This window comes from Haemaphysalis longicornis, unplaced genomic scaffold (assembly GCF_048455015.1).
Source record: "Haemaphysalis longicornis isolate Haplotype H1 unplaced genomic scaffold, Haemaphysalis longicornis Haplotype H1 scaffold_12, whole genome shotgun sequence".
NCBI classification, from domain to species: Eukaryota; Metazoa; Arthropoda; class Arachnida; order Ixodida; family Ixodidae; genus Haemaphysalis; species Haemaphysalis longicornis.
The window spans coordinates 90,038,494-90,065,251 of NW_027526225.1; the positions used below are offsets into that span (position 1 = coordinate 90,038,494).

At 48.5% G+C, this 26,758-nt stretch overlaps 2 pseudogenes; one reads left to right on the forward strand and one right to left on the reverse strand.

Moving 5' to 3' along the window:
- The first annotated feature begins 1,231 nt into the window (after positions 1-1,231).
- Positions 1,232-13,089, forward strand: LOC144161721 (septin-7-like; annotated as a pseudogene).
- A 417-nt stretch (positions 13,090-13,506) lies between these two features.
- LOC144161722 (septin-7 pseudogene) lies at positions 13,507-15,177 on the reverse strand (annotated as a pseudogene).
- Between the last annotated feature and the right edge of the window lie 11,581 nt (positions 15,178-26,758).

Genomic DNA, 26,758 nt, shown 5'->3' on the forward strand with positions numbered 1-26,758 from the left:
CCTGCCGAGACCGCACACGTCGTTTTCTTTATCCTTTGTTGTTGTTGTTGTTGTTGTTGTTGTTGTCGTCCTTGTTTTGTTGCCCGAGCCAACACTCTTTGCTTTTGTGTCTGCTCCTACCTCGCCTTTCTTCAACACCAACTTTGACGCCTTATTTTAAAGCAAAGTTTTCTAGCTCTGCCAGGCAACGATTATTTCGTAGCGTGCGGTACAACAGACTCTTAACGCGTCGGAGGAGGCGGCAGGGTTTGGATTCAGCGTCTAAAGGTCCAACAAGACGAAAGATCTAACAAGACGAAAGGTCCAACAGTGGATATTCCGTCTCGTTGGATCTTTCGTCTCGTTGGACATTCTGGCTCGACTGGACCTTCAGACTTGGTGGATCATTCGTCTCGTTGGACATTCAGGCTCGATTGGACCTTCCGTCTCGGTGGATCTTTCGTCTCGTTGAACATTCAGGCTCCTCCGTATTATATGAACGTCTGAAGCACTCTACAATCACCTTCGCTACCCAATTCACCAAATTAACAGCGGGAACGTCTGCGTTTCAGGTGCGAGTATATAATTTCGCTTAAGTAGACGATAATTAAAATTTTAATATGCTCCAGGCGTTGGCCTTTCCACGTGGTCAGGAACATAGCGTTCCTGACCACGTGCCGAACAACAGCTTCACGAAGATGAAATGACTACAGGATTTCCCGCTCATTATAATCCAAACGCCAGTGAATATAATCCAGGCGCCAACCAATACAATCCAGGACCCACGCAGTGCACAACACATGACAGCGCTTTGTAATTTAGTTGGCAACCAATACCATCCGGGCGCAGTGCATTTTCATCCAAGTTAGATGAACTAGGTTACGTGACCAGTTTAACCAGACGACCTGAGAAATGCGCAATGAAACAGTCACGTGGCTATCCAGCACTCTCGCCTAATTTCTGTAGTGAATACGAGGGTGGTGGTGACAAGATCGGCTCCCAAGTGTTTGAACGACTTCGGTCGGATAATCTACTTTTATCGCTGTGTTTTTGGCCTCAACCAACGCCGGAAGTTGCAGCGCTTCTGTGGATACCAGGTTTTCGCCGGTGGGTGATCTTTTCACCGAAGTACTGAACTTTTTCCCCGAGCGCCACGATGGCGACCGCTAGGCCTAACGCTCGGCAGGCCTAGCGCGGCGACGCGCCGGTGGCTGCCCTCGCTGCTGGCACGGCGAACTCTGCGACAGCTGTCATGGCGGCGGCTTCGATGCAAGTGGAAGGCGATTTCATCGCCGAAGACGATATTGACAAGGAATCGGGCTGGAAGAAGGTCACCAGCCGAAGAGAAAAAAAAGTCAGCCGAGCGCAGCACGATAGTCACGCTGGCGAAGAGAAAGTGAGTGCACGCCGGCCGTTTTTCAGCGTCGTGAATCGGGTGGTAAAGGCCTCACGCATGCCTTCCATGCCTCAGGAGCACATCAAGATTGTGATACGCCCCAGAGGGGGATCGAATTTGGAGAAAGTGGGCCCCACCGTGGGTAAGGCGATTACCGAAGCGGCAAGCTCGAGCTCGGAGCAAACGCTGCATGCCGTAATCTGCCCAAACATTAGGCAAAACATTATGGTGGCCAGCACCCCTCTAAGAGAAAATGCGGACAAGTACGCTCGCATCAAGTTCACAATGGTGGCCGGGAAGGTCTTCGAAGTCAACGCTAACGAGACCGCCCCCAGCGGTACGTGCAAGGGGATTATTAGAAACGTGGACATCACAGACGGGCCTGCAACCCTTGAAAGGAACATTTTGGACGACCGTAACCCGTTGGCGCTCGGCGTCAAGAGAATCAAGAACTCCGGATCTGCTATTATTGTATTCGACGGACTTCGTGTACCGAACTTTGTGAGATATGGACCTACTCTAGTGCGCTGCTACTTATATCGGAAACAAGTGGAAGTGTGCTACGTTTGCGGAAAGATCGGACACCGGAAGGACGTTTGCCCGACACCCGGTGTTTCAGAATGTAGGGGCTGCGGCGTGCGCAACCCAAGTGACCCACATGTCTGCAACCCGAAATGCAAGCTGTGCGGGGGCTTGCATGTGACAGCGGATAAATCGTGCAAGAAACGCTACTTGATTCCATACATGGTGCGTGTTAGACGTCAAGAGCGCGCGAAGGCACAGATGGTCAAGGAAGAGACGCAGACGGTGAGCGACAGGTCCGAATCCAGGGGGCGAGCTAGCTCGCGATGCCGCTCTCGGCCCCGACGTCGTGCGTCATCAAAAAAGCGAGACGCAAGCAGGAGCAGATGTCGCTCCCGCTCCAGGGGGCCGCAGACGCGTTTCGCGGCTGGTGGGGGCGCAGACTCGTGGGCCGACAAGGTTAAGGGCAAAGAAAAAGGCGCGGATCAGCCAATGGCCCAAGCGAATCGTAGTCTAGAAAGAGATAGGATTCTATCGCTGGAAAAGGAGAACAACAGCCTTAGGGCGGCGGTAGAGAGGCTCACTCTCGAATTGATAGAGCTCCGCAGAGAGATTACTCGTAACAAGTGCGAGTCCTCTGAGAGTCCCTCAGATAGCGAGGTTCTGGGGTCCATGGGGGTTGCTCCGTCAGAGGGCGAGCGTCCCTCAGATAGCGAAGTTCCAAGGTCCATGGAGGTTGCTCCGTCAGAGGGCGAGGCCGCAGAGTGCCCAGCTCCCAAGAAGCGGGCCCTTACTCCGCCCAGTTAGTTGCAGTTTAAGGCAAAGTCGGAAATCAAGGAGGTTCTATCTGCGATTAATGATAGTATCAAGCAGATAAACGACCGACTCACCCGCATTGAGCACAATAAGGAGAGCGTCGGGGCTAGGCTGCAAAAGATCGAGGTATACTTGAATGTTACGGCAGTTCCAGCTATGGTGAAGATCTATCCCAACCCTTTGGCAGAGCAGGGTAGATCCCATAGTAATACTAACCTAAATAACACAATCCAACACGGTCAAGATGGCCTCGATAACTAAAGCCTTTAGAGCCTGGCAATGGAACTGCCGAGGATTCAACCCAAAAAAGGCAGCCCTCCAGCAGTTTATTAGATCACAAGCTGAGAAACCACATCTTATTTTGCTTCAGGAGACTCCTGCGGCTGACCTCCCTTTCACGGGATACAAGGCGGAGAGCCTCCGGGAGGATAAAGGCAGGGGTGTGGCTATTTTGATAAATAAGAAGATCCCTTATATCCGACACAAGCTCCGTACGTCGCATTGTAAGGTAGAATTTATCGCTGTGGAGATAATTCCTAATTATATAGGCAACAGCAGCAGTATATTTCTCCTCAATTTGTATAGTATCCCAAAAGAATCGAGGCAGAGCTTTAAGGCCATCCTAACTAAAGTGACACGGCTAGCCGGTAACGCTCCTCTGATCGTTGGTGGGGATTTCAATGCCCCTCACCAAGCGTGGAAATACCCTTACTCCACCGGCCAGGGTGAAAGGTTATGGACGCACGCCTCGGACCTTAGTCTCACTCTCATTACAGACCCGGATCACCCCACTAGATGCGGCCCTTCTACGTGCAGGGACTCGACTCCGGACCTAACGTTTGTCCGGGGAATCGAGAAACCTAGCTGGGTGAATACTGATATTGACCTCGGCAGCGATCACTATATTGTAGTCATCAGCTTCGAGGTAGTCTGTAAGAAGCTGAGGGAGTTTAAACTGATTGAGATAAGTTCCGCAAATTGAGGGCTAATCCCGATGCCTCTCCCGATGAAGCAAATCCTCCAATCGAGAGCTGGATAGAGCAACATGGGCTGGACATTCACGCGTCAGAAAGAACCATCCTCACGGATGTTGGAACTGAGAAGATGGACCACAGATTAGCTAATCTCCTTGAGGCTAAGCAATCAATACTAGCACGGTGGACAGGCCAACGACTGAACACGCGACTTAGGAAAAAGATCGCGCTGCTGAACAGAGAGATTGAGGAGTACTGTAAAGTTCTATGTAAACAACAATGGGAGGAGATATGCAATTCCTTAGACGGCCAACTTCGCAAAGGGAGAGGTTGGGGTCTCCTCAGACATCTACTAGATGAGAGAGGTTCCAGATCCAAGCCAACCCAGCGGTCGCTACTGAGCAAAATAGTTCACAAGGCGCGGAAGGAAGCTAAGGATGACGCGCTCTCGGAAGATCTAGCCGGTCAGTATTTGCCACTTATAAAAATGCAGACTTTCGTCCCTCCGCCAGTAGTGTATACGGGATCTCCCAACCGCGCGCTTGACGGAGATTTTTCGGAGGGAGAAGTTTGTTTTGCTATTCAGGAGCTTAACAGTAAATCTGCTGCTGGCCCTGATGGTATTTCGAACAGAGTTCTTCGCAATCTTGAGGATAATTCCATCAGCTATCTAACCAGACAAATCAATAATATCTGGAGAGAGGGCTACGTCCCAGATACTTGGAAACACGCTAATACGATACTCATTCCTAAGCCGGGCAAGCCTCTCGGACTTAAAAACCTCAGACCGATCTCTCTGACGTCCTCCTCGGCAAGGTTGCGGAGCTTGTTGTGCTTAACAGGCTCTCCGCTTATGCGGAGGATAACCAGCTTTTCCCGTATACCATGATCGGCTTCAGGCCGGGTCTTTCGACCCAGGAAGCTATGCTCCGGATCAAAAAGAAGCTGCTAGATCGGGCCACTCATGACACAAGGGCCATTCTGGGCCTTGGTGTAGAAAAAAGCCTTCGATAATATACGCCACACGGCTATACTTCAGACCATATCGGACCTTAGAATCGGCGAGCGTTTCTTTTCTTACGTTCGATCTATTCTCAGCGGCAGAACCGCCTCCCTACGCATTGGAGATATTATATCAGAACCCCTCGAGCTTGGAGACAGGGGAACTCCTCAAGGCTCGGTACTGTCTCCCTTTTTGTTCAATATAGTCGTGTCCAAATTAGCTAGAACACTTCTCGATATTGAGGGGGTTGAACACACCATCTACACTGATGATGTTACCCTGTGGGGTGCAGGGGGCAGTGACGGTGAATTGGAGGCTCGATTGCAAGAAGCTGTCAGGGCCACAGAGCTATACCTCGCCCCTGCGGGTCTTAAATGCTCCTCAAAGAAGTCGGAGTTGCTTTTCCATAGCCCATCTAGACCGGGGCGCAAGCCAGGGGTTGGGAGCAGGACAGGAGGCCCAACGTTGCGCTTTTTGACATGCACGGTAATCGCATTCCGGAGGTCAATTCCATCAGAGTTCTGGGCTTAATTATCGAAGGAAACGGTTCCAATAACTTAATGTTACAGAAGATTACCGGGGAAGTTGAAAACGCGTTACGAATGTTTCGACGCATTCTCAACAGGAATAGGGGTATAAGCGAGGAGTAATGATGATGATGATGTTTTGATTTTATTGGCGCAAGGCCGACACGGGCAAAGAGCGCCAAACACAAAGTTATTTGATGAGGAGAGAACACGAAATATAATCAGTTAAAAACTATGAGTACGGCTGGTGTAAAGTGCCAGGGTGAAGAACAAGAGTGGTTAAAAAATAAATAAGGTGGCTGGTGTATAGGACCAGGGGTAAAACTATGGGTGGTATGAGATGAGTTGTAAAAAGTGAACTTCTGATAGGAACTCAAAGGTGCGCTGAACAGAAAACATGGCATCGTCTCCTAAGAAGTATGACGGGTGTGGTGGAATATGTCGTGTGTTTAGTTGTGGAAAGTGTTTGCGTCGTGTAATGTCGAGTGCCTTACATTGTATGAGGATGTGGATCACGGATAGGGCCTCTCCGAACCTGCTGCACAGAGGTCTTGGAGATCCAGTGAGCAGGTGCGAGTGCGTTGCGTGCGTATGCCCTATCCGCAATCTAGCCAAGGCGACTTCTATGTATCTGTTGCGTGTATCGGAGGTGTACGGTCCCAAGTGTGGTTTTATTACGTGTAACATGTTGTCTGTTTGTTCACTCCAATGTGTTTGCCATGTTTTGCGAAGTTGCTGTTTGATGTGTGGCTTCACGTCGGTGTAGGGTAATGTGGTGATGTCTACTGCATTCGAGAGTGTAGCAGCAGCGGCCATTCGATCCGCGGCTTCGTTCCCGGCTATACCACAGTGGCCAGGGACCCAGCAAAGGACGAGTTCAAATTTGTGGACATACACCGACATAATACATTTGATGATAAGATTTACAACGTGATTTTTTGAAAACTTTGTTGATGACAATGCCCGCACAACACTGAGGGAATCTGTATAGGTAATGGATTGTGGGGTGTGGCTTTGGAGTATAAGATTAACAACAAGAAGTACACCATAAGCCTCTGCCGTAAAGATACTTGTATTACTGTTAAGAGTTCTAGTGACACTAAGGCCGGGCCCATGCGCCACGCAGGACACAGAGGTGGCAGTTCTAGAGGCGTCCGTATAAAATTCAGAACACTGATGCTTCTGCTGCAAATACAAGAAGTGCTGCAGGATTGCACATGTGGGAGCTCGGTTTTTATATATGTGTGAAAGATGTGTCGCATGATACAGGGCGGAGATGCCATGGTGCTATAAAATCTGTTAGCGAACTTTGGATTGTATCTAAAAAGGAGACAGCAAGCTCTGACGCTTCCTCTCTAACTCTGTAAGAGAAGGGCGCAGAGAACGATGGTCGATTTAAAAGGAGTTCATTCATGGATGCATCATGAAAAACTGATTTAAAAGGATGGTGTGGCATGGATGAAATTTTAAAGGCATAAAGGAGATCTGTGTATGCTCGCTGACGTTGTAGGTTCCATTTGTTGCACTCCACATAGAGGCTTTCGACCGGGCTAATGAGGAAGGCGCCACACGCCAGGCGGAGTCCGAGATGGAGCACTGGGTTCAGCATTTTGAGGGATGTTTTACTTGCTGACCCATAAACAACGCTACCATAGTCAAATCGTGAACCTATCAAGCTGGTAAAAACACGTAAAAGAAGTTGTTTGTCAGCGCCAAAAGAAATGTGCGAGAGAACCTTCAGGATAGTCATTGTCTTTAAGCATTTATGTTTTAGTTGTTTTATGTGTGGGATAAATGTGAGCTTTTCGTCGAAGATTATAGCTAAAAACTTTTGTTCCTTTTTGACAGGAATCGAGACACCATTGAGTTGAATGTCTGGATCCGGCCGGATGCCACGCCTCTTGGAAAAAGAAAACACAAGTGCACTTCCCGGGATTAAATTTAAAACCATTGCTATCTGCCCAGCCAGCTAGCTTGTTAACACCAAGCTGGACCTGGCGCTCACAGACAGACAAGTTACAGGATTTAAAGGAGAGTTGAATGTAGTCTACATAGATTAAACAGGAAATCGACGGTGGCAGCGCCTTCCTACGGGAATTCATTTTCACAATAAAAAGGGTGCAACTTAAAACTCCACCTTGCGGCACTCCATTTTCCTGCACATGAACCCTAGAGAGTGCAGTTCCAACTCGCACACGAAAGGTTCTTTGAGACAAGTAGCTGGCAAGTGTGTTCATCATGTTACCTGACATGGCGAAGGACTTGAGGTCGCTTAGGATACCATACCGCCACGCGGTATCGTACGCTTTTTCCAGATCAAAGAATACCGTCATACAATATTGTTTGTGGAGGAAAGCATCCTTTAAATAGGACTCGAGCGCGACGAGTTGGTCGTTGGTGGACCGCCCCGCCCTGAAGCCTGCCTGGCAGCTCTCGAGAAGACCATTGTACTAAAGAAAGTACACGAGTCTCCTGTTTATCATCTTCTCGAGGAGCTTGCACAGGCAGCTTGTGAGGGCGATGGGCCGATAGCTAGCGGCAGAGCAAGGGTCCTTTCCTTCCTTCAGGAAAGCCAGTACTATGGCCTCCCTCCAAGAGCGAGGAATGTGCCCCGAAAGCCATATTTTGTTGTATAGATGTAGGAGTGTTTCAAGAGTGTCTGGGTGTAGGTGTTGTATCATGGTGTCTGTGATTTTGTCTGCACCTGGAGCTGAAGGCTTACATGTGCTCAGAGCAACCTTCAGCTCATGAATTGAAGAAGAAGAATTGTAAGAAGTGTGCGACTTGTTATCACGCAAGGACTTCTTTTCTACAGATGTTTTGTGTTTCATGAAAGTGTTTGTGTAGTGTGCTGAACTGGACGCGTGTTTGAAGTGTTGTGCAAGTGTGTTAGCCTGGTCTTCCAGTGTGTCCCCTGTTGTACTAACGAGGGGCAGGCTGTGTGTCTGTTGTCCTTTTAGTTTTCGTATTCACGTCCAGACTTTGTGTGTGTCAGTGTATGAGTTGATGGAAGTGAGGAAGGTGCGCCAACTCTCCCTTTTCGCCTCACGACGCACTCGCTTCCCAAAAGCCTTTGCCCTTTTAAAAGAAATGAGGTTATCTGACGTGGGGTACCGACGAAGGACACCCCACGCCTTGTTCTGGGCCTCTCGCGCCCGCCTGCAGTCCTCGTTCCACCAGTGCCTCCTTGGGCTGCGGGCCCCACTGGAGGCCTGGGGAATGGACTTTTCGGCGGAGTCGAGGATGTGCGCCGTGATGAGTTGGGCTGCTTCCTCCACGTGTAGGTGTTTTATGGATGTGTGGTGTAGTCGAGATGTTTGTGTGAATGTGCTCCAGTTTGCTTTTGATTCATTAAACCTTTTATGGGAAGATGGACTGCTCGGGCCTATACCTATATACGTTAATGAAATGGGGAAATGGTCACTACCATATGGGTCTGTGCCCACACCCCACTGAAGACATGGAAAGAGAACTGCGGAACCAATAGCCAAGTCAAGATGCGAGTATGTATTGTGTCCTAAGTTATGGTATGTAGGCTGTTTTTTTTTTGTTGAAAAGACATGCTCCGGAGGATGTAAGAAACTTCTCTATCAGGCGACCTCGGGTGTCCGTTCTGGAGGAGCCCCAAAGAGAGTTGTGCGCATTAAGGTCGCCTGTTAGTATGTATGGTTCGTGCAGCTGGTCAACCAGTGCCTCTAAATCAGAGCTCAGAAGTGCGAAATCAGGAGAGATGTAAATGGAGCATACCGTTATCAACCTATTAAATATTATTGTACGGATCGCTACAGCCTCGAGGACAGTGTTTAAAGAGAGAGTGTGGCATGCTAATGATTTCCGGGCGATAATGGCCACACCTCCTGAAGAGTGGGTGCAGCCAACCCTGTCCTTTCTGAATACCATGTACCTATTTAAGAAATTTGTTTGTTTAGAATTGAGGTGGGATTCCTGGAGACACATGATACTTGGCTGACTGGCATGCAGAATCTCATACACATCGTCAAGATTTTTAAGGAGGCCTCTACAGTTCCATTGAATGATGTTTTCTGTTCCCATTATTTAAATTTAAGAATGACTAGTGTGTGTGTGTTCGTGTGTGTTCGTGTGTGTTCATGTGTCGTCTTTCGGGGCTGTTACTCTTGGATTGGGCTTTTTAGGCCTTTATACTGGCTTGGCCGTCGGAGGCCGCTCCTAGCGCTGCGTTGCAGGCAGGAACGGCCCGACATCGATCTCGTCGTCGGATGTCCGAGGGGTGCCCGACGGACCGGGCCCCCCGGACTTGACCCCCCTTCGGGAGCCCTTCGTTTGAGCCGCCACCGCCGCGGGCGTCGGGGACGCCAAAAGTGGCACGGGCGGTGCGGTGGCGGTGGGAGCCGATGCGGGGCCCGTGGTGTCCATCACCTCGGTACCCTCCAACGCACTGGAGGACGGGGAGGTGGAGGCGGGAGCGGCACCGGTCCCAACAGAAGTGTTTTGCACCACAACCTCTGCTGCCTCAGCAAGCGGCATGGTGCCGGGTTGGGCTGCGTGAGGCAACCCAGCGGGGGGCGTGGGCGGAACCAGGTCAGACTTGAACTGGGTCCCTGTGGACACCAGACGCCGCTCCGCCCCCCGGCGAGCCGCGTCAGAGTACCTCCCCAGGGCGAAAGAGGCGAACCTCTTTCGCGCCTCCGGGAAGGTGATGTTCTCGGTTACCTTGATGTTGATTATCTTTTTTTCAAGTTGGAACTTTTCACACTTGCGGGAGTACGCTGCATGCGGCCCGCTGCAGTTCACACAAGACAGGGTATCGGATGGACAATTGTCGCTTGGATGATCATGCGCCGCGCATTTCGCACACGTCGTTCGGCCACGGCAAGAGTTTGTGCCATGCCCGAACATTGAAGCTAGGTATGCGGAGTACTTCGAGGCTGAATCAAGAGTGATTCGCACAACATTGCCTGACAATATGGTTCACTGCTGTCTTTATTTTATCGCTCCCTCTGGACATGGACTGAAACCTCTGGACATCGAATTTATGAAGCAGCTACACGATAAGGTAAACATCGTTCCAGTGATTGCCAAGGCGGACACCATGACACCCGAAGACTGCATCCTATTCAAGCAGACAATTGCGAGTGAGTTGAAACAGAACAACATCCGCGTCTACGAATTTCCGGACTGTTGTGAGGATGGCGAGGACAGTGACGGGGAACAGTTTAAGCAGTGGCTGCCGTTCGCTGTTGCGGGAAGCAACACTGTAGTAGAAGTGAACTGACGGAGGGTCAGGGGTCGCAAGTACCCCTGGGGCGTTGTAGAGATCGAGAACATGGAGCATTGCGACTTCCTTGCCCTGCGGAACATGCTCATTCGCAGTGCCACGCAAGACCTGAAGGACACAACCATCCACGTCCACTACGAAAACTACCGCTACCAAAGGCTGATTGGGCTTGGGGGTAGCGGGGAGCCCAGTGCCCCAAATTAATATAGAACACAGTCGATCGAATGGAAGAGTAAAAGACCATGACGCTAAGATACAGCACTTGGAAGCTAGAAAAAAAAAGAGACGCTTGAGACGAAAATCCGCGAGAAAATGCTCAAGCTTTGGGAGGATCAAGCTAATTTGCAGCGATGGCACGAGCATATGGAGCGAATCCTCGAGCAACAACAACAAAGGCGCCGCATATTTGAACGGGGGGAGATTTCCTTTGAACTCGCCTACGTAAACATCAATCATGGTTCTTGTGAGACAGCAGTGGACGGCTGCTCGAAGAAGAGCTGGACGCAAAAAAGAACAAGAAAAAGAAGAAAACATTTTTTTAGCGGCCGCCGCGCTACTCTTCGAAAGCCTTCAAGGTTGTCGAAAACTTCCCATGTTGCAACCGCCTTCGCCTTACTGTGGCCACTGGAACCCATACTGTGTGACCCCACAGGTTCTCCCTCACTCTGCCTTTCCTACCACGCTACAGCTCCTGCTCCTAAACGTCAAATAAAAAAAAATATGCGGAAGCTTTAAACTGGGCTGCTTTTGTATAATAACGCATTGATGTATTTTCAGAGATCGTCTGCTCAATTGTCATCATGCCGTTCGAGATTTCGCAGGGAACACGACCCCATGTGCGGCAACTACTGGGGATAAGGAATCGTCTGCTTTAGTGGGAATGTAAACACCTGAATAATTGGCTTTGAAACAAAGTTTCAGACGTTTTTAACGTTAGGCGTTAGGCTGGATCCGATGCCCCAATTCTCATTGGCAGCACCGTCAGCACACCCACCAATAATATGTTTTCACAACTCAACAAGAGCTGATGCCCACGCATTTTTACACCATATGAGTAAGCTAAGGGGCCCCGTAACTTTTTGCATCCACGTTCGTCCACAATGAATTTCCAAACTGTTGCTCCACCTTCTTTCCCCCGCCTTTGCGAACGCAAATAAAAACCGTTCTCCAAACGTCCCTATTGTCCGATTAGACGTGCGCCTTGTTTTAACGGCGCGATCATCGGTATCGTCGTCTTCCTCCTCGTCTTCCTCGTCATTGCAATGATCATCACGGTCATCCAGCCGGTTTACCGCGTGCAGCTTTCAAAAGAAGAGGGGGAGACAAGACCGCGGGGTGCACACTCGCCAGTCACTCGCCAGTCACATAAATGGTGTTCGTTTTTACTTTTTTTTTATTTATTTCTCTAATCTCCTCACTTTTATTTATCTAGTCATCTACTGCTAATCAACTCTAATATTTAAATATCTTTTTCTTTCCCTACAAAAATTGCATAATTTCTTTCTGTAAGGCGCCCGTTTCCTGGCCAATCCCCCTGAGTGGGTAAGCGCCATTTCACTGGTACCACCACCACCACCGCCTTCCTGGAAGGTGCTTCGCGAAGTAGCCGAGCCCTCTTCTGTAAGCGGTAGCGTGTAGGCGTTTCCTAGGCAGCACAGCCAAGCGACGCATGGCGCCATGTAGGGGCATGTTTGAAGTTATGTCCACGCGCATGTGGCCCTGAATATGCGTTCCCTAGTCAGTACAGCCAGCCACCACCTGAGCTTGCTTATGGGGCTTATATCACAGCATAAACGTACCTAAAGCATACAAAAACACCCGAACCGAAATAAATAACAGACAACACGGACCTGCAATGGTTGAAAACAAAGACTATTCAAAAGAAATAGTCAAAACCGACCTAATAGGGTAAAACCCGCAAAAACGTACAAGAAGCAGTAGCTGAAACTGACCAAAAGGTAACGAAAATTCCCAAAGTCCCATTTATAATGCACAAAGATGCCATAAATAGATTATATGCGTGATAACAAATGTTAATATTCAGATATGGCAAACCCTTGAAAATGGGAAAAAAAAGCGGTAACGGGATTTGAATCAGAATTAGCATGTCTGCTTCGCAGGCGCGGAGCTACTATACTACTAGGCCAAGCGGTTCTGAGCGATTAAATTCAGGGCCACATGCGCGTGGACATAGCTTCAAACATGCCCCTACATGGCGCCATGCGTCGCTTGGCTGTGCTGCCTAGGAAACGCCTACACGCTACCGCTTACAGAAGAGGGCTCGGCTACTTCGCGAAGCACCTTCCAGGAAGGCGGTGGTGGTGGTGGTACCAGTGAAATGGCGCGTACCCACTCAGGGGGATTGGCCATTAAACGGGCGCCTTACAGAAAGAAATTACGCAATTTTTGTAGGGAAAGAAAAAGATATTTAAATATTAGAGTTGATTAGCAGTAGATGACTAGATAAATAAAAGTGAGGAGATTAGAGAAAGAAATAAAAAAAAGTAAAAACGAACACCATTTATGTGACTGGCGAGTGACTGGCGAGTGTGCACCCCGCGGTCTTGTCTCCCCCTCTTCTTTTGAAAGCTGCACGCGGTAAACCGGCTGGATGACCGTGATGATCATTGCAATGACGAGGAAGACGAGGAGGAAGACGACGATACCGATGATCGCGCCGTTAAAACAAGGCGCACGTCTAATCGGACAATAGGGACGTTTGGAGAACGGTTTTTATTTGCGTTCGCAAAGGCGGGGGAAAGAAGGTGGAGCTACAGTTTGGAAATTCATTGTGGACGAACGTGGATGCAAAAAGTTACGGGGCCCCTTAGCTTACTCATATGGTGTAAAAATGCGTGGGCATCAGCTCTTGTTGAGTTGTGAAAACATATTATTGGTGGGTGTGCTGACGGTGCTGCCAATGAGAATTGGGGCATCGGATCCAGCCTAACGCCTAACGTTAAAAACGTCTGAAACTTTGTTTCAAAGCCAATTATTCAGGTGTTTACATTCCCACTAAAGCAGACGATTCCTTATCCCCAGTAGTTGCCGCACATGGGGTCGTGTTCCCTGCGAAATCTCGAACGGCATGATGACAATTGAGCAGACGATCTCTGAAAATACATCAATGCGTTATTATACAAAAGCAGCCCAGTTTAAAGCTTCCGCATATTTTTTTTTATTTGACGTTTAGGAGCAGGAGCTGTAGCGTGGTAGGAAAGGCAGAGTGAGGGAGAACCTGTGGGGTCACACAGTATGGGTTCCAGTGGCCACAGTAAGGCGAAGGCGGTTGCAACATGGGAAGTTTTCGACAACCTTGAAGGCTTTCGAAGAGTAGCGCGGCGGCCGCTAAAAAAATGTTTTCTTCTTTTTCTTGTTCTTTTTTGCGTCCAGCTCTTCTTCGAGCAGCCGTCCACTGCTGTCTCACAAGAACCATGATTGATGTTTACGTAGGCGAGTTCAAAGGAAATCTCCCCCCGTTCAAATATGCGGCGCCTTTGTTGTTGTTGCTCGAGGATTCGCTCCATATGCTCGTGCCATCGCTGCAAATTAGCTTGATCCTCCCAAAGCTTGAGCATTTTCTCGCGGATTTTCGTCTCAAGCGTCTCTTTTTTTTTCTAGCTTCCAAGTGCTGTATCTTAGCGTCATGGTCTTTTACTCTTCCATTCGATCGACTGTGTTCTATATTAATTTGGGGCACTGGGCTCCCCGCTACCCCCAAGCCCAATCAGCCTTTGGTAGCGGTAGTTTTCGTAGTGGACGTGGATGGTTGTGTCCTTCAGGTCTTGCGTGGCACTGCGAATGAGCATGTTCCGCAGGGCAAGGAAGTCGCAATGCTCCATGTTCTCGATCTCTACAACGCCCCAGGGGTACCTGCGACCCCTGACCCTCCGTCCGTTCACTTCTACTACAGTGTTGCTTCCCGCAACAGCGAACGGCAACCGCTGCTTAGACTGTTCCCCGTCACTGTCCTCGCCATCCTCACAACAGTCCGGAAATTCGTAGACGCGGATGTTGTTCTGTTTCAACTCACTCGCAATTGTCCGCTTGAATAGGATGCAGTCTTCGGGTGTCATGGTGTCCGCCTTGGCAATCACTGGAACGATGTTTACCTTATCGTGTAGCCGCTTCATAAATTCGATGTCCAGAGGTTTCAGTCCATGTCCAGAGGGAGCGATGAAATAAAGACAGCAGTGAATCATGTTGTCAGGCAATGTTGTGCGAATCACTCTTGATTCAGCCTCGAAGTACTCGGCATACCTAGCTTCGATGAAGTCTATTATGGGCTGCCAACAGCCGGTGTTATCGATGGCATCGCCAAAGCCCGGAGTATCGACGATGGTCAGGCGTAGGCTTACAAAGCCTTCCCTCAGAAGAACTTTACGTGTTTCAACTTGTACCGTTTTCTTCACCCGGTGAGATGGCCCCGGGTACTCGCTGGAGTAGACGTCCGCCGCGAACATCGAGTTAACGAGGGTCGACTTCCCCAGTCCCGCTTCACCGACCACCATGAGAGTGAAGTCGAAGCCCCTCTTGACTGCATTGCGGTAAACCCTGTTGGGCAGATCAGAGAATCCCGCGTAGCCCTCGCCTGGTCCACGGCTCCCGGCCGAGCCTGAGCTGCACGAAGAACCGAAGCTGCCGAGTAAGGAGGCGTCGCTGCTCATGTCTAGTACGCGCTCCCGCTGTTTCGCATCACCCATGGTGCCTACTGGTGTTCACCAACGGGGTTGTGCTCGGAACACTGGACCGGGTTGTTGTTGTTCTTGTTGTTGTTCCCAGTGACTTGGCACATACCCACGTGGGGATTGGCCAGGAATCGGGCGTGAGGAGGGCTAATGCGCCCGCTTAAAACAAGGGAAAATTATGAACCCAGCGATTTATACGCAGAAAGAGAGAAAATAGAATTGGTTGAAAGTTGAAAGTAGAGTTTGGGATAGAACAAATGATCTTTTTGTTTGTTGAGGCAAGGTTCCACCACCACCTCTGGAAGCGCACGCGCGTGCATCAGATGACCATCCACCAGGGTGAGGATGATAGTCTATTAAAGCAAGCGCAAAGAATAGCAAAATTATCGAATGAACCAAATTGGCACGTGTCTTTTGTACTTTTCTCCGGGGATTTTAGCTCCGATGCTCTACTGGAAACTTTCTCCAAAATGGTTGCTTGCTTTCTATCTTTAACGCGGCACGGACCATCTCAAGTGGATAGTCAAGCTTAGGGGTAACACCCATTCAGAAAAATGATGTTGACTGAAGTGAGAAAACTAAAAAAAAAAATTCTTACCTTAAATACCCTGTGCTAACGTGACTTCAAGCCAAAATCGTCCAGTTGCAACAGCTTAATTTCGACTAAGGTTAAAGTTTTGTTGGGCCAAAGTAGTCTTTTTTTTCTCGAGCCTTGCATGTCGGTTGAAAACGTACTAGATCACTTCCATCCCCGTCGGGCATGTTGCTCTTCCGTAAGGCATTGTGAACCTGCACTCCGACCAATAGTACACCCTAAATTTCGCATAACAAGCTATTTATCAGGGCCTCATATCTGTCTGAAATCTTCGCAAATGAGACAACAGCCTCGCAACATCCTAACCTTTTCACTGCCTACACTGAACATTTGCGAATGCTAACAATATTATCAAGGGACAGTCATCCAGTGTCGGCGTGGTACACGATAACAATAACGTCGTTTCAACCTCGCAGCTGCGAGGTTGAATTCCTGTGCTCGTATACAGCTAGGGCACGGGCCATAACTGCTTCAGCCATGAAGTAAACGCAGTTTCAACCTCGTCTGATATTTGTAGGTGTGAACAAATCAGAGACTTATAAATGACACACCCATTTTCATTACTGTTTTTCTGTCCTCGTAAAAAGTCAGTATACGGAGGGGAGTTAGTGCAAGTCGGTTTCCATCGTCTCTGCAGATGCTCCTCCATAACATGTTTCCTCCGCATATCACGCACGCACACACACACACAAGCAGACACGTGCACGTGCACGCACACGCACACGCACACGCACACGCAAGCATGCTAGTCCCGTGTACGGTAAAAATACAATAACGCTGTGTTTGTTCAGACCTGCAGGGATATTTACGTTACATTTCCCGCAGCCTTATCTTCCCAATATGCAGATATGCGTTATAGTAACACTGCACTCAACAGGAGGAGGAAGAGAAAACTTTAGTTAATAGTAAAATCGAGCTAGTTAGTGGGCAGGGTCCTCCGTCCAGGTCAAGAGAGCAAAAGTAATTTTCTTCAATTCATGGAAGAGCATCCCGAGTAAGCCAGGATTTGTTCTTTACGCCTTAAAGGGTTGGAAAGCAATAAAGAGCTTCTGGGACATATTCATCGGTTTAAATTTTTGTTAAACCGGCGCGTAAACTATTTATTGCGTTCGTTAGAGTATATATAAAGCCTTCAACATCGTAATCATGTCATAACCGTTCGGGTTGAGAGTCAGTTCGTTATGGTAACGATGGTTACGATAGAAATTCGGGGTCACAAGAGCCTCCTTCGGGTACTCTGGACAACGTTGCCTCGGCCGTTTCGCAGTTGCGTGGTACAAAACTTCTGACAGTATTTGCATGTGAATAAATAAAGCACGCTGCAGATATGCACCTTCTTGCACGCAGCCATAACGTAAGACAACATGTGAAGAAGGGAATGGATACCATAGAGCCTCAAGAAAATATCCACGTGAACTTTGTGAGCCTCCCGAATTTCCCTACACCTTCTAATGAGATGTTTGTGACGTCTCACAAAAATGGATGCGTTGGGCACAGGAAAAACATTAATCTGATAAATGTCAGCAAGAACGAAGGACATACAATATAGCCCTTTCATTTCCTGCTGTGTGATGCACTTGTATACGGGCCCGCTGCTTGGTGCGTTGCATTAGACTGTTGAGGAGCAGCGGGAGTGGAGCTTTATTTGATGATAATAATAAAAGAGAGGTAGGGTCTGTGGCCCGGTTGAGTCTTCATAAGAGCATCTCAACAATACTTTAGGGAAACCTACGCGTTTTGAATACCTATCGAGGAGCTCTGAGCACTGAACCTCCCAAACAATCTAGAAAGGACGAGTTACGCATTGTCTTCTGACCGATGCTCTGCAGAAAGTTGTTCTCTCTCTCCTAGTTTGCTGCAAACTTGGAAGAGATACAGCTTGAAATTATTCGTAGGGGTCGAAGCTGGCAAAATAACTGAATTACTGGAAATACGCTTTTTAAAACACTAAAACATCAAAACGGGCGATTTCTATAGCAGAGGCACTGCTGCCCCTCAAAACGGAGTGTAGCAGACGACAGCGGCGCAAGTCCCTAAGCTGACGCCAAGATACAGGGGGGTGCCACTCAAACATCTCATCGCCAATGGAGATGTTGCAGCCCTGGAGCTTTAAGTGTATTGTGGTAGGATCCTGTGGCCTGCGGCGCCGCTTGCGTCTGGGAAAGATGAGCACGGACTTCTCCGGTGCACTGAAGACCGCGCAATAGGCGTACTGTTCATTGATTGATTGATTGATTGATTGATTGATTGATTGATTGATTGATTGATTGATTGATTGATTGATTGATTGATTGATTGATTGATTGATTGATTGATTGATTGATAGTAGGGGTTTAACACGCCGACGCTACACAGGCGATGAGGCGCGCCATAGCGGAGGGATCTGGATCTCGAATGCATGGGCGTTTTCGCTTTTCGCCTGCATCGGAAAAGCGACCGCCGCGGCCGGGCGTACTGTTGGATCGCGTGCGCAACTTGCTAGATCGCGTCCTGCATGCCGCCTTCTGAGCCGCCTGTAGCCTCAATTGTGACGGCATTTTCGTAGAGCGCGTCTCATACCCGGGATGTTGCGGGAGCTTCATCGTAACTATTATAAATAATGTTGGAGAAAGAACCGCCCCTTGAGGCGTGCCGTGGTTGGGCGCATGGTTTGAAGGGATGTTCGCAGGGGCCCGATTCCTACAGTGCCGTGCGATCCGTATAATGCTTGGATGTATTGGAACATTCGTTCGACACAGTTAATTTCATTTAGGTTTTCGAGTTTGGCGTGGTGGCTCACATTGTCAAACGCTAATTTCCAATCTAGAGCGAGGATGGCCCTGGCGGAGTGACGGGAAATGTGCGCTAAGACGTCTTTCTTTAGTTTATTGAGGATCTTCTCACGTGACAAATGGGGCAGGGAGCCGAAGATTGTGTGCGGGTAAAAGTGTTGGCATCACATTCTGAAAAGGCCTCCTATACGCACGGTGTTCGTGATGTCGGGTGCAATGAGTCCAGCTTCGTAGCTTTGCCTGGATCCTGAATCGGCATTTCTGCGGGTTTCCCTTGGGCCGGTACTGCGCCCCGTTACGAATGCTCTTTGTGTCGTCAAGGTTCCTGAGAAGCTTGTTTACGGCTCCGTCTTTGCGCGGAGTTGTGTTGCGGGTCATGGCTTGAAGTGCCAGACCGACGGCTCCCAAATCTTTTAGGGATCTATATATACACTAATGAATAAATGTGTTAACCGCGTCGTTCATAAGGCATTTTTACGCAAAAATAAAACATCCCTTCCTCGAAAAAAATATGGTTGAAACACGAAACTTTCTCCAATGCACAACAAAGTCCACAATCCAATCAGCCAAATCTACGCCAACGCTGAGCTAACGGAATGTGATATGATTTTGTATCTGTTAGTTTGTGATTTGTCACCTGAATGTGCCGACGGTATACTCTAGCGTTGCCGTTCATTTTTGCTTGCGATTTTTTTAAGCATGCGGCATGATCAACCTTCCATCTGTGCGCCTGTTAATCGACCAGATTTAGGGGAAATCCCCAAGGTGGGGTAGCCGTGTGCTACTATTCCGTGTGTGATTGATGTTCCCTTTGTGGAAACCCATTGTGCGTAAGTTGGCTTTCCTGCAGTACGCTTGGCTTCCTTTTTGCACTGCGTTTTTCTCCAACACCGCAACAAGTGAGACGTAGAAAGCTTCGCTTTAATAGAAGGCACGACACGGTTCACATTTGCGTGTACTTAGCAAAGAATTTTTGGAGTGGGAACCAGTTTTAAGATGCTACACAAGGAAAGAAGAGAGACACGGGTGGTTCACTGGTTCCCACTTCAAAAAAATTCGCCGCGTATCTGCTCCTTTCGTTGCAAATGTCGAAGAAAGACGATATAGTCGACGTGCGCCCCTGGCAAGTAAATGCCTACCTTCTCTATCTCCGGTGGGAATTTAACTGACTGACGTGAACAAGCTTTTTATAATTTTCGTGTTTTTCGTATGTATATATCTGTGTTTTCTTCAGTAAAATTCCAGTTGATAGTCAGCAGTGTGTCGTGTTACTCCCTCTTTCTTTTGTGTTCGTTGTATTCAAGCTGATTCCCACCGAACATGTACCAACTAGCACAGACCAGAGCCATTCTCTATCTCGCTCACCTCTCATGCTGTCCCTCGCCCGTCTCGTTCCTCCCGAGATAATACGCTAGAGGTTTGCTCAAGTCAATTTATATTTACCGTGTTCCACTGTTCCAAGTCGGGTGCCTTGATGCCAGCGCTGCCGTACGGCGGAGACGCGCATGAATCGAGGCACCCTACTACAACGTTTACAGAACCACGTTGCCATGCTCCACGTGCGTTTTAAGCGGAACGTGGAACCTATCTAGTGGAACCTCTCGATGCTGTTGCCGTTGATTTTTTAAACGCAGCCAGGAGATATAGTAGCGCGGGCAACAGCAGGTGACGGTTTTCTGTAGTTGATGTAGTATTTCATTTGCTATCGCAAAAACCAAGCACCCTTGAATTTTCATTAAAGAAACACTGCAAATATTTTTTATGTATTGATTTTTATGTTTGATGTATTGATATTTATGTTGACAAATACGGACGTTAACACCGGACTTCGACGTTTAGATTTGGTTGTGGGTATATAAGACTATTGCGCTGCAACTGTTTCACTTTGGCCTGGTGGCTGAATCGAGTAACAGACAGACAGACAGACAGACAGACAGACAGACAGACAGACAGGCAGACAGACAGACAGACATGGATATTGTGAGGCAAGTTAAAAGAACATAAAATAATAAGTGCCTCAGCCTGCGCCACTAGGTATCAGACAGACAGCCAGACAGACAGACAGACAAACAGACAGACAGACAGACAGACAGACAGACAGACATGGATATTGTGAGGCAAGTTAAAAGAACATAAAATAATAAGGGCCTCAGCCTGCGCCACTAGGTATCAGATAGACAGACAGACAGACAGACAGACAGACAGACAGACAGACCATAATTTCCGCGTTTAAGTAGCCCAAGAAATACTATCGCCTTCAAACTATGAACCAACTGGCTCAGCTTCCTACCGTAGTCAGCAAAGAGTGCTCGCTCATTAAAAGGTGAAATAAAGTGGGAAGGCTCACTGGCCTTCGTATACATCCACGTGGGGTTCAACCTGGACAGTGTAACGATATCGGAAAGAGATTGAGGCTAGGGGAACGGCGCGTGGCATCTGTGTCCAGGCTGGGCTTGTCTGAACAAACAGGTCACCGGAAGGGCAGTCTGCAACCTGCCGCCGAGCATGAGTCACAGCGACGGAGTCGGAGTGTAGGTAAGTACAAAACAGCATGACATGCGCAGGCACAGATGGTGCGGCCAGAGGGGACGGCGTTTTGTGCAATTCACAGGAAGCATCAGTCACGCACAGCTTTGACGGCAGCGGGAAAGTTGAGGGGCAGCTGGATGGCGGGTGATGAAAAATTTCCGCGGTGCCGTTCGGCTTGTGGCTTTTTCGCTTGCTACTTGTAATCCACGTTAACACTTTGTAAACGGCTGTGGCGAAATTCGACTGCCGTTCCGCAAACGAGGCTGAGACTACAGCGTCTCGTTTTTTTCGTTCATGCGCTTTTTTCCGGTTTTTGTATGTATAAACGTCGTTTTTTGTATGTCTAAACACGCGGAGGCCACGCGGCGGGGCTTCAGTGACTAACCGACTGCTATAGGGTTGCGGGTTTGATTCCTGGTCATGAAGCCGAGCTGTGTTGGCGGTGTCTGTGCTTCCTCGTGTCCTGAGCGTTGTCTTCCTTTTCTTGTAGAATTTCTCACGCAGAAATATAGAGAATTGCCCAGTGACAATAAAAGCCGCCGTTCGAAGCTCATGGCTGACACGTGTGGACGTACTCATAGCGTGAAATAATGATGATTGTTGGATTTTTTTTTGGCGCAATGCCAGCTAGGGCAAAAAGCGCCAAACAAGAATGATTGCAGCAAAAAAGTAGATATTAAAACGTGTAAGTCAGACAAATAGTAAAACCATTTAAAGGTGATGGTGATGGCTGGTGTTTAGGACCGGTTTTGATTATGCAAGATAGGAAATGATGTTTAAAAAACTTAACATCTGAGAAATACCCGAAAACCCGTTTCACAGAAACCATGGCATCGTCACCCCAAAACAACGACGGGTTTAGTGAAATGTGTTGTCTGTAGAGTTCCCTGAAGCGTTTGTGTCGTGTTCTGTTAAGCGCCTTGCATGTGATTAGGATGTGAACTACCGATTGTCTCTCCCCACACCAGCTACACACGGGTCTTGGAGACCCTGTGAGAAGGTGCGAGTGCGTCGCATGCCTGTGGCCTATCCGTAGCCTGGCTAAGGCGACTTCCGTGTGTCTGTTGCGTGAGTCCGTAGTGTATGGTCTCAAGTGAAGCTTTATTAAGGGTAACTTGTTGTCTGCCCCTGTATTACAGTCTTATTGCCATGTATTGCGAAGGGGCTTTCTGATGCGTGGCTTGAGGTCAGTGTAGGGTACTGTTGCTATGTGCAGTGTATTTGTAAGTACACCAGCAGCGGCCATCTGATCCGCGCTCTCATTACCGGCTATCCCAGAGTGGCCAGGCACCCAACACAGACTCAGTTCAAGATTCGAGGAATATGCAGAGATAATGTTCTATAGGACGAGATTGATGACGTAGTTTTTGGATGACTTTGTGGGTGGCAATGCTTGCACACACTCAACGAGTCGGGATAAATTACAGATTTATGGACATTATGTTCAAGGATATGATCTGCAACAAGAAAAATGGCATAAGCTTCCCCCGTAACGGGGCGGGTGTTTATATTCATAGTTCTACTTGCAGTAAAATTAGGACCGTGCGCAGCACAGGAAACTGTGGAGGATGTTTTGAACGCATCGCTGTAAAATTCTGCCCAGTGATATTTATCCTGTAAAAACAAGAAGTTCTGCGGAATTGCACTTCTTGGAACTCGATTTTTTTCAATTTTTACGAATGACAAGTCGCATAGCACGGGGCAAACTTGCCAGGGGGGTAAAAGCGTGCTACACGATGTTTTACATGTATCTAAAAAGGAGACAGCTAGTTCAGACACTTGCTCTTTGACTCCGAGTGAGAAAGGATCAGAAATGGTTGGGTGATTTATAAAGATCTGGGATTTGCATGTATCATTAAAAACAGCTTTAAAAGGATGGCTATTCATTGATGAAATTTTAAAGGCGTATAACAAGTCAACATACGTTTGTTGGTGTGCTGAGCACCATTTGTCACACTCCGCATAAAGAGCCCTAAGTGCAGCACTGGGTCAAGCATTTTTAATTGCTGATTTTGTTGCTGACCCATATACCACACTCCCATAGTTCATACGAGATCCCACTATGCTGCCGAACCATAGGATTGGTGTGAGAGGACATTTGAAATGTTTATCGTTTTGAGGCATTTATGCTTGAGTTGTTTGATGTGTGGAATGAATGTGAGTATTTCGTCTAAGACTAAAAACTTCTGTTCCTTTTTTACGGGAATTGAGTTGCCATGGAGATTAATGTCAGGGTCCGCTTGCATCCCGCGTCTCTTTGAAAATACAACGCAGGTACTTTTAGCAGGATTAAGTTTAAACCCATTTTCGTCTGCCCAGCGAGCAAGTTTGTTTATCCCAAGCTGAACCTGACGTTCACATATAGACATGTTATATGATTTAAAAGATATTTGAACGTCATCTACATACATCAGGCAGGAAATGGATTTCAGGGAGAGTTCATCTTAACTATAATCAAGGTGGAGCTCAAAACGCCACCTTTGAGGCACGCCATTCTCTGCACGTGAACGTTTGATAGGGCCGAACCGACTCCAACACAAAATATTCGTTTAGACAGGTAACTGGAAAGAGTGTTCAGCATGTTACCTGATATACCAAGTAATTTGAGGTCTCTAATGATGCCGTAGCGCCATGTGGTATCATATGCCTTTTCAATATCAAAAAATACCGTCATGCAATATTGTTCATGTACGTAGGCAACTTTAACGTAGGCTTCCAATGCAACCAGTCGATCATTGATGAATCGCCCCATCCTGAAGCCTGCCTGGCAGCGCTCAAGAAGACCGTTGTACTCTAAGAAGTATATAAGTCTCCTGTGTATATTCTTCTCGAGAAGCTTGCACGGGCAGCTTGTGAGGGCGATCGGTCGACAGCTGGCAGGAAAGGATGGGTCCTTCCCCTCCTTCAGAAAAGCCATTACAATGGCCTCCCTCCAAGACCTTGGAAGCTGCCCCGAAAGCCATATTTTGTTGCATAGGTGTAGAAGTGTCTCAAGAGTGTCTGGGTGTAAGTGTTGTGTCAGGATGTATGTAATCTTATCTGCGCCTGGAGCTGAAAGTTTACATGTGCTCAGGACAGTCCCCAATCATAAAGTGTAAATTAAGAGTTGTAAGCAGTTTTTGACTTGTCTTTGTATGGCTCGTTTTCTGCAGAAGTGTTGTGTTGCATGAAAGTATTTGTGTAGTGTGCTGAACTGGACACGTGTTGGAAGTGTTGAGCGAGTGCGTAAGCCTGGTCTTCCAGTGTGTCCTCTGTTGTACTAATCAGGGGTAGGCTGTGTGTTCGATGTCCATTGAGTTTCCGTGTTCTTGTCCATACCTTGTGTGCGTCTGCGTACGAGTTTATGAATGTGAGGAAGGCGCGCCAACTCTCCCTTTTCGCATAACGCCGCACGCGCTTTCCAAGTGCTTTTGCCAGTTTAAAGTAGATGACCTTCTGCGACGTGGGGTACCGACGAAGAATACCCCACGCCTTGCTATGGGCCTCTCGCGCTCTCATACAGTCCTCATTCGGCCTGGGGATGGACTTTTCGGCGGCGGCGAGGGTGTGCGCCGTGATGAGTTGGGCCAGGCTGCCCAGAAAGCTCTCTATGAACATGTGCACCGGATTCACACTGGAATTCTGCAGTACTACTTGGGCCTGTCGAATTGAACACTCAGATTAGGACCTGGGCTTAGGTCCTGCAGAGAATAAAAGTTTTTCTCTCTCTCTCTCTCTCTCTCTCTCTCTCTCTCTCTCTCTCTCTCTCTCTCTCTCTCTCTCTCTCTCTCTCCACGTGTAGGTGTGTTATGGATGTGTGGTGTAGTTTGGATGTTTCTGTAAATGTACCCCAGTTCGCTCTTGCTTCATTGAACCTTTTAGGGAAAGTGGAAATGTTTGGACCTTTACCTATGTATGTTAGTCAGGTAGGGAAGTAGTCACTGCCACATGGGTATGTGCCCACGCCCCACTCCAGTGAAGGAAAGAGAACTGCAGACCCAATGACCAAGTCAAGATGTGAGTATGTGTTGTGTCCGAAGTTATGGTATGCAGACTGTTTTTTGTTGAAAAAACATGCTCCAGAGGATGTTATAAACTTCTCTATCAGGCGACCGCGGGAATCCGTGCAAGAAGATTCCCAAAGAGAATTTACACGTTCAGGTCACATGTGAGGGTGTATGGTGCGGGCAGCTGGTCAACCAGCACCTCGAAATGAGAGCTCGAAAGTGAAAAATCAGTAGGAGTGTAAATGGAGCCTACCATTATCAAGCTAATAAATATTATTGTGCGTATTGCTACAGCCCCAAGGACAGTGTTAAAGTTGATAGGGCGGTATGTTAACGATTTGCGGGCGATTAAGGCCACACCGCCTGAAGTGTGTGTGCAGCCATTCCTGTCCGTTTTGAATACCATATAATTATTCAAGAAATTTGTTTGTTTGGAATTTAAATGTGTTTATTGGACACACATTACACTTGGCTGATTAACATTCAGGATCTCGTACATACACATAGTCAAGATTATTAGGAAGGCCTCTGCAGTTCCATTGAACAATATTTTTTCTTCCCATGAGCTACTGGAGTGTGATTATTTATGTAAGGTCTTTAGGGGCTTGGACTCTTGGAGAGTTTTTTTTTTTACCTTCTGACGTTTGGATAAAGGTACCCGCTCCTTCCGCTGCGAAGCAGACAGGAAAGGTCCCACATCCATCTCCTCATCAGATGCCCGAGGGGTGCCCGGCGGACCGGACCCCCCGGACTTGGCACCCTTTGCGGCCACCTTCGTTCGATCCGTCACCGCTGAGGACGTCAGGGCGCCACAGGTGGCACGGGTGGTGCGGCGGGGTGGGAGCCGTTGCGAGGCCCCACGTGTCCATCCCCTCGGCAGCCTACACTGTGCTGGAGGCCAGGGAAGCCGGGGCAGCAGCGGCATCGGTCTCGATACCTACTGTTGCCACCACAACCACTTCTGGCTCAGCAAGCGCTGTGGTGACGGATTGGGCTGCGTGAGGCAACCCAGGGGTGGGGAGGTACAAAGTGGTACTCGCGGTACTGAGTCCCTGCCGAAACCATACGCCTCTCCGTCCCCGGCGAGCTGCGTCGGCGTACTTCTCCAGAGGGAAAGAGGCGAACCTCTTTCGCGCCTCTGGGAAGGTGATGTTCTCAGTTACCTTGACATTGATTATTTTATTTTCCTGCTGGAATTTGTCGCATTTCCTGGAGTAGGCCGCGTGTGGGCCTCGGCCGTTAGCACAAGTGAGGGTAGTAGAGTTGCAGTTGTCTGTCGGGTGGTCCTGCGTGGCGCATTTGGAGCAGGTTGTTTTGCCGCGGCAGGAGTTCGTACCGTGCCCAAACAGCACCACGGGTTCGGGATGTACGGATGAATGGAACACCGTATGAAGCCTGCATTTACACATTGTGGAAGTGCCGAGCGGTCAAAGGTCGGGATGATGTGGTGCGTGCAAATTTCCTTATCGTCTCTGCGGATTTTGTTACGCCTCATGGCCGTGACTCCGTGATCCTTCAAGCCCTCAAGGAGGTCCGCATCCGTTTCGTTCAGGAGATCTGGCCGAGAGATCACACCCTGCGAGCTGTTGAGGCTCCGGTGGGGTGTGACCCTGCTGTCCAGATCACCCATTCGAGTCTGGGCTAGAAGCGTCGTGGCCTGCTGCTTGTGGTTTACCTCTACAAGGACCTCACCAGGCGTTTGTTTTTAGCCTTGT